Consider the following 18,686-nt stretch of genomic DNA (forward strand, 5'->3'; position numbering starts at 1 on the left):
CCTAGTTGCCTTTACCTTGTTGACATTCCTTATTTCTTTCAGCTTATGCTTAAGCTGCTTCTTAGTCATTAAGCCTATGTTAACTTCAGCTGGTTTATCCTATTTTAATTTGTCAGAAGTTGACTTTTCCTTAACTTCTGTCACAGATTCTTTCATCTTTTCAGAATCAGACTTTACAGTTTTAGCTACAAACTTAACACGATTTACCTTTGTCTTAACAATCTGTTTAACAACAATTGGCTTAATTTGTTCAGTTCCTTTTTCACTTTTATCATCTCCATAACCTAAGCCCTCTTTCCAGTTTCCACTACTTAATAAGTTCTGAGTTGTTCTGCCAGAGTTAGTCCAAGTCCTGATAATCTCTCTTTCTTTTTCTAACTCAGTTTTTAGAGATTGATTCCATTTTAGCAATTCATCTCTAACATAAAAAGTATCATCTCTTTCTTTCTGAGTTTGATGGAACATGACTAACTCTTTTTCCAAATAGTCATTCCCTTTCTTATAAGCAAGATTTTCAGAAGTTAATCTTTCACATGTTAAAGTTTGATCTCTGTAAATAATAAACATGGTTTTAAGATATAATCTCAACTCAATAATATCATCAGTTGAAAAGCATAAGTTGTTTGAGGTAACTTCAATTCAGCAGTTTCAGGGCTGCCATCAACATTTGCCATTAAAGCATAATTAACCTCATCTTCAGAATCTGAAGAGTCTATCCAGCTTTTCTTCTTTATGATAAGTGCCTTGCTTTTTTCACTCTTTCCTTTCTTATAGTCAGGGGATATGTGGCCTCTTTCACCACAATTGTAGCATTTGACATTTGAGTTGTCTCCTCTATCAGACTTTGCACTTTTGCCTTCATACTTTCTGAACCCTTTCTTATCAGAACTTCCACCTTTCTTGGAAAACTTCTTTCCCCTTCTGAATTTCCGGTAGGCTATCTTTGTGATACCCTTCACCATAAGAGCACAAAATTTCATCATCTCTTTATTAGCATCTATTTCAGGTAAACTTTCAGTTTCTGAATCATCATCATCAGAACTTGATGATTCTGAATCAGACTTTATGATGAGAGCCTTTCCTTTGCCTTTCTTTGAGACAGCCACCTTGGGGGATTCCTCCTCGGCTTTAAAAGCAACTGTCCTTAACTTTCTCCCATGTCTCTTGCTCCTTTGATCCATCTCAAGTTCATAAATCTTGAGCATGCCATAAATTTCATCAAGAGTAGTTTCATCAAGAGCATAGTTGTCTCTTATATTAGTAGACTTCAAATCCCAACTTTCAGGAAGAGCTAAGAGGAATTTTAGATTTGAATCTTCAAGATCATATTCCTTGTCCACCAGTGACAGATCATTCAAGAGTTTGACAAACCTGTCATATAAGTCCGTTAATGACTCATCAGCTTTTGAGTCAAAGTGCTCATACTCTAGAGTGAGTATAGTCCTCATGTTCTTCTTGATTGCATCAGTTCCCTGGCATCTTATCTCCAAAGCATCCCATATCTCCTTTGCAGTCTTGCAATGAATTACCCTGTTTGACATGACATTATCAATGGCACTACGCAGCAAATGCCTTACCTTTGCATCCTTGGCAATGGATGAGATATCTTCAGCTGTATACTCACTTTTCTCCTTTGGTATGGTCTTTTCTGGCTGATCTGCAACTACAACAGAGAGCTTGGTTGGTTTATGTGGTCGTTCATTAATTCTTTCAAGGTATTCTGGATCTGTAGCTTCCAGAAACATATCCATCTTCACTTTCCAAATGAGATACTCAGAAGGTCTCAGTATGGGAACCCTAATAGTCTCATATCGACTGTGGGTTTGAGTTTTTTGAGTTTCTTCAGTTTTAGTGAGCTTGGTTGGAGTTTGTTCTTCTTCAGACATGATTGTTTGGATCTTTACTGTATGTGTGTTTACAGATAAGCTCTGATACCAATTGTTAGGTCACACAAAACTGTAGAAGGGGGTTGAATACAGTGTTTAGTACAATCAAATCGATTCCGAACACAAGTAACGGTAAAAAGATAAATTCAATATAATAAACTCTATTACAATGGAACTGTTCTCTCTCAGTGATGAACAAATATCACTAAGAGCTGCTAGGTTACAATGTATAATCTTCTCGATAATGATAACACATATAGTGTAAACCTATGTCTGTGTTTATATAGTACACAGTTACAAGATAACTTCTAATTGATATGGAATATAATTATGTCTCCTAAAATATATTAATCAGATATCTTATACAAGTCTTCTTATCTTCTAACTCTTTCTATGCATATCTTCTTCTGTTTTAGTCTCAATCTTTTACTGTTAATCAGCTTCCTTCCCTAACTGTAAGTCCTCCCGTACTTAAGTTCTGATATGACCTTAAGTTCTGATATCTATCTTCTGACTTCCAGTAAGTACTGATTCCAGTAAGTCATAATATTTCATGTTTGTTAAGATCTGAAAACTAAACATGAAACATATTAGACATGACATCTCAAATATATCTAACATAACCCAAATAGCATCATGATTTGCATTGGTCCTCGGTAATCCAACTACACAATCCTTCACAATATGTTCTCATTTCCATTCTGGAATGTCCAATGGCTGTAACAATTATAACGACTCGTACATTTTTGTAATATTTAAAGGTGCAATTATTATGTAATTAATTAAACAAAGAATTGTATTTTGATTTTGATACATGTGCTTTATTTATTACTATTTATATGTGATTGTTGGGTTGCTTGGACTATTCGTATGATTGTTTGTTGAACCATATTATTTTTGTTTCGCTTTTAAAAAGTGGTTTTATGGTAAATTTATTTTTTTTTTAAAAAAATATTTGGATTGTGTCTAAAATTGTTCTTATGATATCATAATTTCAATAATTATTTTTGGGATTTTATAAAATTTAAAAATCAATATTTCATTAATTATTTCTCTTTAAATGATTTTCTGATTGCATATAATTGAAAAATCAGTATTTGATTCCAGAATTTCTCAAAAATTACAAAACTCATATTTTATTAAGTTTTTAGTATTATAAGAATTTTAAAATTATTTTGGAAATTTTCGGGATTAAACTTATTCCCGCGTTGTTTCGTTTACTCGTTAAATACAGGTATAAGTTGCGTTTCAAAAATGATTTAAAAATTCAGAGAATTTTATTTTAATAATTTTGGATTATTTGTGATTATTTGAGATTGTTTTGGAATTTTTCCGATTAACTCTCATGCGCGATATATATCATTAATTTTATGATTCAGCGTTATAAATGGGCTTGCAGTCGGGAAATAGCCACGTGTCCTTTTTATTGGACACGCGGCCGAGTAGAAAGAAGTGTGGCAGTGTTTTTGGTTACATCATCTCCTTCTATCTCCCTTGTCTCACACCTCCCTGATGTCTCTCTCTAATTTCTCTCATATTTCTCTCTTTTAATCTCTCTATTTCTTTCTTTGTCTCCGTCTCTTTCCCTCTCCTCCCCTCTGTTCTTCTGCTTCCCGCCGCTACTCGCCGTTTTCCGGGCGTCCCTTTTTCCGGTTGGTCTTGTGCCTTCTCAGTCTTGTTTCGTATATATATATATATATATGAGTTGTGGTGTGTGTATGTAATTGGGTGTGTGAGTATTGTGTTGTGTGTGTGTTTTCCGGGATGGTTCCCGGCCGGTGTTGTGTTCCCGTTTTTGGCTGTGGTGATGCCGCGTGCTTCACACGCGCGTGTGCCCTGTTTACCCCTAATTTTTTTTACGTTTTTTCTTTATCCAGTTTTTTGCAGGGATAGTTTGATTAATGTTCGTGATATTAAAATAATTTCATGCGGGAATTCGAAGTAAATAATCGATGAAATTTATTCGGACACCCGAACCTTTTGGGCACCAATAAATTTTACCGCCGTCCGTGCTAATTTTTTACGAGCGGACGGTGGACAATGATGATTTGTATCTCAGTCCTAAATATTTTAAATAAATAAAATGATCGTATAAATTTTTTTCGAAACATAAATAAATGTTCATGTGATGAGTCGTATTGAATTACGAATTTGATTTGTTGGGAATTATCGTCGATTGATGTTTCGACGGGTAGGTCTATAAATAGAGGAGTCGCTGTCCAAATTTTCTGAAAATTACTTTTTAATACAAATTGAGTATATATATCTAAATAAATATAAATCAAACCTTAATTGTTACGTGTATAATATTATACGAATATGCACGAGTCGGGAATCGTTATCGTTGGGTAATTGTCTGGCGAGGATATGTCAAGCATACCTGGTCGTCTAACCTAGGTTGTTTCGATTCTGTAGGTTCAAGTCGAAGGACCCAGTAGTTGAAGTCGGTTTAGAGTCAAGCCAATGTTAGTGTAAAGCTTCGCAAGGCAAGTACCCCTGAACAAATCTTTTACAGTTCAGTATATATAAATAATTGTTGATCTAATTTACGTACTGGAACAGAACATTTTAAGTTATGTAACCCCCGTGTTTAAATATGATTTATTAACTTACATTTTGGGGGAAAACTGACTTCTGAAAAATGCCTATCTCTAGATTGTGATTAAAACTGGAAAGATTTTGGGAAGTGTGCTGTGGTATAACTATTTAAAAGTGATAGGTATAATTGATTTTGGAAACTGGATAAAACGGATCAGATATTGGATGGTTACGTAAGAGGCCCGTAACGGCCCAGCGGGATTGCGTAGGAGGCCAAGTCGGTTGCGCGCCTCATTTAAACCGCTTAGTCCAGCATGACAGAGACCTAGCTAGTCTCTGAGTTCCAGAACAGGTTGTGGTAGGATTCGTCCAATTATATATCTGATTTTGGTTTAGTAGTTCCCGTAACGGAACAAGTGGTTTTGTGGTCCCCATAACGGGACAGATGATCTATGGTTCCTGTAATAGAACAATGGTTTTGGAAATGGAAATAGCATGCTAAAATTGAACTATGGTATTTATGCACAGCACACAACTGATGATATTGTTTTACAGAGCATGCTAGTTTTGATATCCAGTTTATACCTATTTACTGGTTTTCATAAATGAGTTATGATTTCTATTTCTATACTGTTTTTATATACACTGCTTTACTTGTTATTCATATAGTGGTACTGTTGGGTAATTGATTGCTCACCCTTGCAGCTTGTTTTATATTTATATATTGCAGATGTCTTGAAGACCAGTCAGACCAGGGTAGAATAGGGAAGAATAGGGTGTCAGCCCCTTCTGGTTCCGGCTCCTTTGAGGTAGTTTGTATCAGACCATGAGGTCTGATGAGTTGCTCTAATAACTTAGAGGGTCGAGTTATAGAATAAATCAGTTATAATGTTGTAACCTAAATAATACTTGAACCTATATCTGATCTTGGTTTGGGGTCGTGTTTATATAATAATGCTTAATTAGTTATTTATATTCGTGGTTTTTTATATTTTAGTGACGCCAGCTCCTGACCCCGGGGTTGAGGCCGTCACAGTTGGTATCAGAGCTATAGGTTCAAATCCTTGATTTAGGTTAAGGATCGAGTCAAAAAGGTATAGGAAGTGTGTCCTAAAGTGTGAGTCAGCAACTCATTTAGAGGAGCAACCCTAAGAGTCAGTCGAGGGTTCCGAGGGCGTTACCCTGGCATCTATTGATGTTTTAATAGAACTGCCTTAACCTTGTTGTGTCTTTCCTGTGTATTCATATTGTTGGCAGTGGCCCATAGTGATTTCCAGTTCACCATTCCCGGGAGAACATGTCAGATTCGGATAGTTTAGACTCTGAGAGGACTCTGGATTTTATAGGTGAGGAGACTCCCTTGCCTCCCCCACTAGTTCCTCTATTTGCACCGAGAGGCATGTCAGGACCTAGTGCCCGTCCTCATTGGGTATGAAGGTCAGTATCCGCTGTTAGGGATTTCCCTCCAGGTTGTGGTCCTAGTTCTTCCACCTCGAGACCTCGTGTCCCTCCATCTGTTCCTTCAGGTGCTTCTTCCCCGATTCCCTACCATGTTCACCAAGCGGTGAACTAGTCTTTCATTAGAGAGCAGAGCCCGGGGCTAGCCGCACAGCTTGACCAGATACCAGTTGAACCTTTTCAGGGCATCCCTGCCCCTTCACGCGATGTTCAGGAGCGAATGTGATCCTTGACTCAGACTGCTTTGGAGAGAGCTAGATCCATTGACCGTTTCATTAGCTCAGAGTTCAGGGTTGTTCAGTACTAGGATCTGGTGAACTGGTTGGTATTTAAGTTAGGGTATATCGGTGGCAGTGATAGTGGTTAGATCAGAGTTGCCACAGTGAGATACAGAGCTCGGAGTTGGTTTGCAGGAATTCTGTAGTTATTTCCTTATTATATGTATAATATGTTGCTGTAGTTTGTAGTAGGTGGAGGCTGCTATGACATCTAGTTTTGTTGTGTACTCGGTTTTATTTCTAGTATAACACTGTAGTTGGATGGATTTGTACTGTTATTGTACTGTAGTTCTTCTTTTTATACAATTGTTGTTGGTTTCATTTTCTTTGCACTATTGTTACTACTATTATTGTTATTGTTGTATTTGTTGTTGGTTTTGGTAAATTTAGTTATTCATCGTGGGTGGACCCCAAGTAAATAAGGAAGGGAATATTTTATTGTGGCAGCATTCTCCTGATGCATAAAAATGTTGCGACCAGGGGGCACAATTTTCATATAAAACCTTTTTGTTGTGTTTCAGGAGAATGCCTCCTAAGAAGAATATCTCGTCCAATTCCTCTAGCAGGAACTCTGATGGGAGCCTAGCCATGGATGGATTGCTAGATTTACTGCGCCAACATTCTAATAAGATGGCTCAGCATCAAAAACAATTCCAGCAACAGCAACAGCAATTTCTGCAACAGCATTAACAAAAGTGACAATTCATACAACAACAGCACCAAAAAATCCAACGACAGTTGCAACTTCAGCAGCAACCCCAGCCAAGAGAGCAAAACCAAAATGTTAGTTTCAAGTCCTTTCAGTCAGTCAAACCCCCAGAGTTTAAGGGCGAGATAGACATGATTGTCGCTAGAGTTTGGCTTAAAGAAATGAAGAAAGCTTTTACCCTTATTCAGGTTAGTGATGATTCCAAGACGGATTACGCTAGTTATTTTCTCAAGGGTGAAGCAATTTTTTGGTGGGAATCCACACATGCACTAGAAGGAGAGGGTCCTATTTCTTGGACCAGATTTACGGAGTTGTTCTTGGAAAAGTACTTTTCGGACTGTTTACAGAGTCAATTGGAAGTGGAGTTTTTGGAATTGAAGCAAGGAGAGAAGAGTGTGGCTGAGTATGAGGCCAAGTTTAAGGAATTGGCCCGACTAGCCCCTGGATATGTGAATATTGAGATTCAGAAAGCTAGGAGGTTTCAACAAGGATTGAAACCTGAAGTTCGTAGTGGAGTGGTGGCTTTACAGCTCAAGACGTATACCTCTGTAGTTCAGGCCGCCCTAGTGATTGAAAGTGATCAAAAGTTGGCCTACAAGGAGAGAAGTGATAAGAAGAGGAAATTTGATAGTGGTACTGATAAGGCGGATCGAGAAGAGTCCAGTCAGAAGTTCCCAAGGAAATTTGGCCGGAATAGGAACAAGAAATTCAGGAGACAAGGCTTTTCCCAGACAAGTTCAGGTGTCACCTCAATTGCTTCTGCCCCAGCTCACTCAACCAATCCAATCGTGGAATATAAGTCATGTGGTAAGAGGCATATTGGTCAATGCAGAAAGGATGTCCAATGTTTTAAGTATGATCAAAAAGGCCATTATGCGTCAGAAACTGTAAGGTCACTACTTAGGGCAGTGTAGGAGGTAGTACATCTCAAGGACCGGCAACCAGCACAGCAAGAGCCAGAACCTTCAAGATGACCAAGAGATCTAATGCTCAAGATTCAGATGTAGTTGCAGGTACACTTTCTCTTAATTCCGTGCATGTTAAAGTTTTGTTTGACTCAGGAGCATCTAAATCCTTTATACCTAAAGAATATGTGAATAATATGGATTTAATGTTGGAAGATTTAGCTGAGCCCTTGACCATAGAAGTGGCCAATCAGGATAAAGTTTCAGTAAGCCAATTTTTCCCTAGATGTTAATTAGAAATCTGCGGGCATTCCTTTTTAGTGGACCTAATACCCTTTGAGTTAGGAGAATTTGATGTGATTCTAGGAATGGATTGGTTGTCCCAGCATAAGGAAAATATTGATTGTAAGAAAAAGAAAATTTTGTTGTATACGAAAGATAATGTCAGAATAACCTACCAAGGACAGAAACAGGAAAAGAAATTTCTCTCGATATTAGAAGCAGGAAAACTGTTGAGACAAGGATGTGAGGCGTACTTAGCCCATATTATGGACACTGAGAAAAAGGCACCTAATCTGGATGAGATTCCAATAGTTAACGAATTTTCAGATGTTTTTCCAGATAAGTTGCCAGGATTACCACCCGATCGTGAGATTGAGTTCTCTATCGACCTAATTCCGGGAGCAGAACTAGTTTCAAAGGCTCCTTACCATATGGCCCCAGTGGAGATGAAAGAACTAGCTAAACAACTTCAGGAACTTTTGGATAAAGGAGTAATTAGACCAAGTGTGTCCCCGTGGGGCGTACCAGTGTTATTTGTAAAGAAAAAGGACGGAAGCATGAGGTTGTGTATCGATTATCGGGAACTAAATAAGTTAACCATCAAGAATAAGTATCCTCTACCCAGGATTGATGACTTGTTTGACCAGCTTAAATGAGCATGTTATTTTTCGATGATTGATTTAAGATCGGGTTATCACCAGCTGAAAATTAAGCCTGAAGATATACTGAAGACTGCATTTAGAACCAGGTATGGCCATTATGAGTTCTTAGTGATGTCGTTTGGATTGACTAATGTACCAGCAGCTTTTATGGATTTAATGAACCAGGTGTATAAGGAGTACTTGGATAAGTTTGTTATTATATTTATTGATGATATCCTCATCTATTTGAAGACTAAAGATGATCATGCTGAACACCTAAGGATTGTTCTACAAAGGCTGAGAGATAAGCAGTTGTACGCTAAGTTTTCGAAATGCGAATTTTGGTTGGATGAAGTTCAGTTTTTGGGTCAGATAGTGGGTAAGGATGGTATTAAAGTGGATCCCATGAAGATTGAAGTTGTATCCAGATAGGAACAACTGAAGACTCCGACAGATGTTAGAAGTTTTCTTAGATTAGCAGGCTACTACCGAAGATTTGTGAAGGACTTTGCCAAGATTGCAACTCCATTGACCAAGCTGACCAGGAAAAATGAGAGATTTGTTTGGACCGAGAAATGTGAAGAAAGTTTTCAGGAATTGAAGAAAAGACTAATGACAACACCTGTGTTGGCATTACTAGATGAAACAGGCAATTCCGTGATCTACAGTGATGGTTCTATGAAAGGACTAGGTTGTGTGTTAATGCAACAAGATAAGGTTATTATGTATGCGTCCAGGCAGTTAAAACCTCATGAGCAGAAGTATCTCGTGCATGACTTGGAGTTAGCAGCAATATTATTCGCGTTAAAGCTATGGAGGCATTACTTGTATGGAGAGAAATGCAACATATACACAGATCATAAAAGCTTAAAGTATATATACACCCAGAAGGACTTAAACATGAGACAACGAAGATGGTTGGAGCTGATCAAGGATTTGAAGGGTTTTTAGCACATAAAAGCAGCAAAAACGTAAATTTAATCTTAAAAGAAAACCGAAACACTCCGCAGGATCCATGCGAAAAATAATATTTAATTCGTAGTTCAGTGTGTTTACCTTAAGAAGCTTTACGTTAATGGAAAGATGGAGGTCTTTAATAGCGATCCAAGAACGATGAATGGAGATCCTTAGCAGCTGCTCCTCAAATGTGAAGCACTCCACCGGTATCCACCAAGAAAACGATGTAATGAAGGAGGAGGAGATGGAGAGAATTAGGATTTTGTAAATCTTTTTGGTTGAGGCAAAAATAGGGTTTATAATAGTATATTTATAGGCAAAATTTTCAGCTGAAAATTTTCCCATAAAATATTATTATTATTAACCCTTTATTATTCTCACTAATAATTAAAACACCTTTTAATTATTAATCCTTTTTCTAAACTCTTTACAAATAATTCTCTCACTTGATTTAATTTCCAAAAATTAAATTCTTAATTAATAATATTAAGAACCTTTTCTTAATTAATTTATAATCAATTAAATCTCATTTAATTAATTATTAAATTTGCCAATTAATTATTTATTTCATAAATAAATAATTATCAGCCATTATTAATTAATTCCTCCACCATTAAATCATTCTCTTTTATGGTGTGACCCTGTAGGTTCAATATTAAGCCGCTAGTAGAAATAAATAATAATAAAACTATTTTATCATTATTTATATAAATTCTCTAATTCATTAAATATGATTAATTAATTAATCATATTTATTCTACATCGTGAGGGATACTTCTCAGCATATCGCGACTATCCGGATAATACGAATTCACTGCTTAGAATACCAAGAACCTATTCAGTGAGTAGTTACCGTACAATTAATTCCTTCTACCCTGCAATGTCACGATTAAATACAAGGCATGGAACTTTTGTCAAGCCTATCTTATTTAATCACTTGCTTTCCCATTCACTATGCTTAGTTCTATTTAATGTAAATTAGAAACTCCTTTCTAATTTCATTCACTCTGGCCAGAGATTCCTGAACTAACATAAGTGGATCAGCATTGAACATTCTCTTCCTTCACTGGAAGGGGTAGATCCTTTATTGATCCTACACTATCTTCGTGTACAAATTCCTATACCCAGTAGAGCCCTTATAATTGTCCCTTGAGACTAAGAACTAAACCAAAGCATAGTTCAGTGTACACAAGATGACTATGATGACCTCAAGTCTAAGGATACTTGTACAACTATCACTATGTGAACAACTGCTGACACGTGAGTGAACTCCATCAGTTGTTCAGCTGTGTGAGTCATGTTCAGTGAACTTATTCTATAATAAGCACCTACATACTAGCTATAGTGTCACCACACAAATGTCTATGAGAACAGACATCCTTCATAATGAAGCAAGCATAGTATGTACCGATCTTTGCGGATTATTAATTACCAGTTAGTAATCCTACGACCAGGAACTATTTAAGTTTAGAGTTATCATCTTTTAGGTCTCATTATTATGATCTCATCACAATCCATAAAAAAGCTTTACTCTAAACTGTGGTATATCTTATTTAAACATTTAAATATATAGAGCCAGCAATAAAAACAAAACAAGCCTTTTATTAATATCAATGAAATCAAAACAGATTACATAAAAGTTATTCCTAAATCCTCATACATGATTGGACTTAGGACATATCTCTTTCAATCTCCCACTTGTATTAAAGCCAATCACTCTGGTATCTAATACCCTTCTTGTCTTTATGACGATCAAAGTGACTCTGAGAAAGTGGCTTTGTGAGTAGGTCGCTAAGTTGTTATGTGTGTCAACTCTCTCGATGTTGACATCTCCTCTTTCAACAGTCTGAATTGCACCACCATTCAGAGTAAACACGTACCCTGACATGGATTTGCTATCACTTTCTGATTGAAAACTAGAGTCAGTATAACCCTCTATTTTCAACTCAGATTCACCACCAAAAACAAGAAAAATGTCCTGAGTCCTTCGCAAGTACTTAAGGATATTTTTCACTGCTTTCCAGTGGTCTTCACCCGGATTCGACTGATATCTGCTCGTCACACTAATTGAATAAGCAACATCAGGCCTTGTACACAACATCGCGTACATGATAGATCCTATTACTGAAGCATAAGGAATCTTACTCATACGCTCTCTTTCCACAGGTGTCTTAGGAGACATTTTTTCGGAAAGGGACACTCCATGGCTCATCGGTATGAGACCGCTTTTGGAGTTTTCCATGCTAAACCTTTTAAGCACTTTCTGGATGTATGTACCCTAGGTAAGACCTATCATTCTTCTAGATCTATCTCTATAGATCTTCATACCGAGAATGTAGGATGCTTCTCCCAAGTCCTTCATGGTGAAGTTCTTTGATAGCCATACTTTGACTGATTGTAGCATCGGCATATCATTTTCTATAAGAAGTATGTCATCCACATACAATACAAGAAATGTTATCGCGCTCCCACTAACCTTCTTGTAGACACATGGTTCATCTATGTTTTTGATAAAACCAAACTCTTTGATTGTCTCATCAAAACGGATGTTCCATCTATGAGAAGCTTGCCTTAAACCATATATGGTTCGCAGCAGCTTACACACTAGGTGTTCATTTCCCTTGGAAAGAAAACCCTCTAGCTGTGTCATATACACTTCCTCCTCAAGTTCCCCATTGAGGAAGGCCGTTTTCACGTCCATTTGCCAGATCTCATAGTCGTAGTAAGCAGCAATCGCAAGCAAAATCCGAATTGATTTTAACAGGGCTACAGGCGAAAAAGTTTCATTAAAGTCAATCCCTTGCCTTTGTTTGAATCCTTTTGCCACGAGCCTGGCCTTATAGGTCTCCATCTGGCCATCTGCTCCAATCTTTCTTTTGTATACCCACTTGCACCCAATAGGCTTAACACCTTCAGGCGCCTCAACCAGAGTCCATACTTGGTTGGTATACATAGATTCCATTTTGGATTTCATGGCATTATGCCATTTCTCTGAGTCAACACTACTCATAGCCTCATTATAGGTCACAGGGTTGTCATCATCAATGATTGACAACTCATTGTCATTCTCAATGACAAGGCCATAATACCTCTCAGGTTGGCGAGACACTCTCCCTGTCCTACGAATGGGCTATTCCACAGAAGGTTGTTCAGTCTGAATAGGTGTTTCCACTCGATCCGTAATAGTTTGTGCTTCTTGAACTTCATCAAGTTCAATTTTGCTCCCACTATTTCCATCAAGGATAAACTCCTTTTCCAAGAAGGTAGCATGTCTGGAGACAAACACCCGATGATCGGTGTAAAAGTAATACCCCAAAGTCTTTTTAGGATATCCCACAAAATTATATTTTACGGATCAAGATTTCAGCTTATCTGGGTCAACTTTCTTGACATAAGCTGGACATCCCCAAATCTTAACGTGTTTAAAACTCGGTTTCCTTTCTTTCCATATCTCATATGGTGTTTGAGGAACAGATTTGGAAGACACCTTATTCAGTAAATATGCTGAGGTTTCCAATGCATAACCCCATAGGAATACTGGAAGATTCGCATAGCTCATCATGGACCGAACCATGTCTAACAAAGTTCGATTTCTCCTTTCAGATACCCCATTTAACTGTGGAGTATATGGAGGAGTCCACTGGGAGACTATACCATTTTCTTTGAGATAATCTAGAAACTCTCCATTCAAGTATTCACCACCTCGATCTTATCGAAGAGTTATAATATTGTGTTTGGTTTGTTTCTCCACTTCATGTTTATATTCTTTGAACTTTTCAAAGGCTTCAGACTTGTGTTTCATCAAATACACATATCTGAATCTAGATCTATCATCTATGAAATTAATGAAGTACAAAAATCCACCCATGGCTTGCGTAGAAATTGGTCCATATACATTTGTGTGTACCAATCCTAGCAAATCTGCAACCCTCTCTCCATGTCCACTAAATGGAGATTTGGTCATTTTACCCAATAGACAAGACTCGCATGTAGGATATGATTCAAAATCAAAGGGGTCAAGTAACCCTTCCTTATGCAATGTCCGCAGTCTATTTTCACTAATATGACCTAGCCTATAGTGCCATAAATAGGTCAGATTTTCATCATCTCGTTTTCTTTTATTAGTTTGTTCAATCTGAAGTAAATTATGCTCTACGTCACATACATACAGACCATTATTTAAAATGCCACGTCCAAAAAGAACATTACCTCTAAGGATAGAACATTCATTATTCTTAATAATAAATGAAAAACCATCCACATCCAACATAGGAATAGAAACAATATTCCTCACAATAGAGGGAACGTAATAACAATTATTCAAAATAATAGTCTTGCCCGTAGGCATATGTAAACTAAATGATCCTACAGATATGGCCGCAACCCTTGCTCCATTGCCCATACGTAGAATCACCTCATCTTTTTCAAGAGTCCTACTTCCCTTTAGTCCTTGCAACGAATTGCAAATATGAGAACCACAGGCGGTATCTAATACCCAAGTAGAAATTTGACCTAGTGATATATGAACTTCGATCATGAACATGCCTGAATCAGAAGCGATAGTCTCACTACCCTTCTTCTTCAATTTTGCAAGGTAAACCTTGCAGTTCCTCTTCCAGTGCCCCAACTTGTTATAGTGAAAACAAACAGCTAAATTAGGACCAGTCAACTTGTGAGGATCTAGTATGCTCCGGAGTGATAGTGCAGAAGACATGACGAATATAGTAAATTTGTAAATGATAAACACATAACAACACTTAGCAAATATTCAATTTCATTTCAAAACACTATATGAATCGGGTCTTTATTCATAAGTGTCTCCCACTAGTTTATCTAATTTTTTCAACCCCCTAAGTGAAAATTAAGCATTCATAATGCTAGTGGGAATAGGGATCCTACATTCTATCACACAACCTCGGCTGTGGCACGAAACGTCATGTGATGTTCAATAGGCAGACAACTCTTGTCAATTACATCTTATGTTATTCCCTAATATAAGTTTAGCCTCTTGAATAATTGAGTCACGACTGTGGCACGAAAAACTCAATATTCTAAGTCAAGTCTAACCCAATATTTCGTACAATTGAATCAGTCTCCAACGGCCCACGGCTGTAGCACGTACCGACCTTTAGATTATAATTCAATGTACACATCTCTATGTAATAGACAATTATTTCTTATTTCGGAATCAAAGCCCTCTGCTGTAGCACGAAACGACAATGATTTAAAAATAAGAACCACTTTCTACCATGTTGGAAGGCTATGACCGACACAAGCCCGTTGTGTCATTGGCCAATTACTACTTGATATTATTTAATTTTAGAGGAATTATATTACGTTACAATCATAATCATATTATAAATAGATTCTTCCTTTTAAATTAAATATTTCAAATCAATAATCGATAATCAGATGATTCCCAGATCGGGTGGAGCATTGTCAAGAGGCGTCACTTAATAACCCTTTCTTACAGATAGAAATCTGTTGTTGACAGAATCATCCTTTCTCTCAATATTGAAAATTTATATTCAATTACGTGTTTCATAAATACAAGAATCTCATGATCGTATTCATAATATTTATTGTTAAGGCAAGAAACGATTCCAATTCTAGATTTTCTAGAGCACGCCTTATATTGATTTAAGTTCACCTAAATCTATCATCGCATGGTAAACATAGGCATATATCTCATATATAAAATTAAATAAACAAGTAAATGTAAAGTGCAAAAAAGTAAATGTGTTTGGTTATGGCCCCATCCTATGTGATCTTTATCAAGCTCATGATAAATATCAAGGTCAATCTAATATGGTGATGGAAATAAATACAACTACTTATTAAAGTCTTCTTTTTTATTTAGACTTCTTGTATGCCTCGTCTTCTTCTTTGTATCACCTCCATTGGATAGCCTTCTTGAGTCTTCAATTACATTACATGATTGAAAGTAAAACTAATCTAATGAACTTACAATAATAACTTGAGTTACATTCGAGATTAATGATTACAAAGATTGACGACATGCAAGTCATATTTAAAACCAAAACCAAAACCATTACACTAAGGTCGAAAAGCCATAACCATCCACCATGCTCATACAACACATAAAAGCATGTTAAAACACATAATCTGATCTTAATATATCATATTATCCATGATCTAATCATAAAAAGAAAATATGACAAAAATCAGAAAAATCAGAATTAAATCAGATTAATAAGAATCACTGTTTACAGGCAGTAAACGACGTCAAACACCTTACAGACGAGTCGCTGATAGCATAAGCTATCAGTTTTGTTCAGACGCTCGTTTACCTATGGAATAGGGTATTCGTTTGCGTAAATCGGACACCAGACCCAGATTTCAGCAAATCTGCAGCAGCCAATTCAGAATCCGTATCTAATATGATTCTCATAATTAGAACAAACATAAATCATGTATATATCAGTATATATACAGATTACATAATCATCTTATGATTATACAACTTACATGAATATCATATATTCAAAACCATACATATATAAGCATATTATATCAACATCAAATCATGGTGAATCACGTACATGCTCATATATCGAAAACAGTTAAACACATAGATGAATTGAAAACTTTTCGCAAGTAGCTCTGATGCCATTGAAGGGTTTTTAGCACATAAACGCGGCGAAAATATAAATTTAATCTTAAAAAAAAACCGAAACCCTCCGCAGGATCCATGCGAAAAATAATATTTAATTCGTAGTTCAGTGTGTTTACCTTAAGAAGCTTTACGTTAATGGAAAGATGGAGGTCTTTAATAGCGATCCAAAAACGATGAACGGAGATCCTTAGCAGCTGCTCCTCAATTATGAAGCACTCCACCGGTATCCACCAAGAAAACGATGTAATGAAGGAGGAGGAGATGGAGATAATTAGGGTTTTGTAAATCTTTTTGGTTGAGGCAAAAATAGGGTTTATAATAGTATATTTATAGGCAAAATTTTCAGCTGAAAATTTTCCCATAAAATATTATTATTATTAACCCTTTATTATTCTCACTAATAATTAAACACATTTTAATAATTAATCATTTTTCTAAACTCTTTAGAAAGAATTCTCTCACTTGATTTAATTTCCGAAAATTAAATTCTTAATTAATAATATTAAGAACCTTTTCTTAATTAATTTATAATCAATTAAATCTCATTTAATCAATTATTAAATTTGCCAATTAATTATTTATTTCATAAATAAATAATTATCAGCCATTATTAATTAATTCCTCCACCATTAAATCATTCTCTTTTATGGTGTGACCATGTAGGTTCAATATTAAGCCGGTAGTAAAAATAAATAATAATAAAACTATTTTATCATTATTTATGTAAATTCTCTAATTCATTAAATATGATTAATTAATTAATCATATTTATTCTACATCGTGAGGGATACTTCTCAGCATATCGCGACTATCCGGATAATACGAATTCACTGCTTAGAATACCAAGAACCTATTCAGTGAGTAGTTAACGTACAATTAATTCCTTCTACCCTGTAATGTCACGATTAAATACAAGGCATGGAACTTGTGTCAAGCCTATCTTATTTAATCACTTGCTTTCCCATTCACTATGCTTAGTTCTATTTAATATAAATTAGAAACTCCTTTCTAATTTCATTCACTCTGGCCAGAGATTCCTGAACTAACATAAGTGGATCAGCATTGAACATTCTCTTCCTTCACTGGAAGGGGTAGATTCTTTATTGATCATACACTATCTTCGTGTACAAATTCATATACCCAGTAGAGCCCTTATAATTGTCCCTTGAGACTAAGAACTAAACCAAAGCATAGTTCAGTGTACACAAGATGACTATGATGACCTCAAGTCTAAGGATACTTGTACAACTATCACTATGTGAACAACTGCCGACACGTGAGTGAACTCCATCAGTTGTTCAGCTGTGTGAGTCATGTTCAGTGAACTTATTCTATAATAAGCACCTACATACTAGCTATAGTGTCACCACACAAATGTCTATGAGAACAGATATCCTTCGTAATGAAGCAAGCATAGTATGTACCGATCTTTGCGGATTATTAATTACCAGTTAGTAATCCTACGACCAGGAACTATTTAAGTTTAGAGTTATCATCTTTTAGGTCTCATTATTATGATCTCATCACAATCCATAAAAAGGCTTTACTCTAAATTGTGGTATATCTTATTTAAACATTTAAATAGATAGAGCCAGCAATAAAAACAAAATAAGCCTTTTATTAATATCAATGAAATCAAAACAGATTACATAAAAGTTATTCCTAAATCCTCATACATGATTGGACTTAGGACATATCTCTTTCAGGATTACGATTTTTCCATCAACTATCATCCCGGAAAAGCTAATGTGGTAGCAGATGCCTTAAGTAGGAAGGAAAGATTGAACGAGATTAAAGTTTTTGAAGAACTAGAAAGGGAATTGGAAAAGCTGGAAATTGAAGTTCGAGTGCCAGAAGGTAACAAAGAGCATTTATATGAAATTACTTTTCAACCAGAATTGACGGAAAGAATAAGAAAGTGTCAAGAGGAAGTTATGAATAAATGATTGGATAATTTGACAGGAGAAGAATTTTGTACTCAAAAGGATAGCAAAGGTATGTTCATGTTTTCTTCAGGAATATGGATTCCCAATGTGATTGAATTGAAGAATGAGATTTTGCGAGAAACTCATAATTCTAGGTTCTCTATTCACCCGGGGAGTACCAAAATGTATCAAAACTTAACTACAACATCTTGTGGCCAGGAATGAAGAAGGAGATTGCGGATTGGGTCAACAAATGTCACGTGTGTCAGACAGTAAAGGAAGAACGTCAAAGGCCAAGTGGATTGTTGCAACCCTTGGAGATTCCACAATGGAAGTGGGAAGAGATTGCAATGGATTTCGTGGTAGGATTGCCAAAGACAAAGTCGAATCATGACGCTATTTGGGTAATCATTGATAGATTGACCAAGACATCACATTTCCTCCCTATCAACGAGAGATATTCTTTGGAA

This window comes from Apium graveolens, chromosome 4 (assembly GCF_009905375.1).
Source record: "Apium graveolens cultivar Ventura chromosome 4, ASM990537v1, whole genome shotgun sequence".
In the NCBI taxonomy this organism is placed as follows: Eukaryota; Viridiplantae; Streptophyta; class Magnoliopsida; order Apiales; family Apiaceae; genus Apium; species Apium graveolens.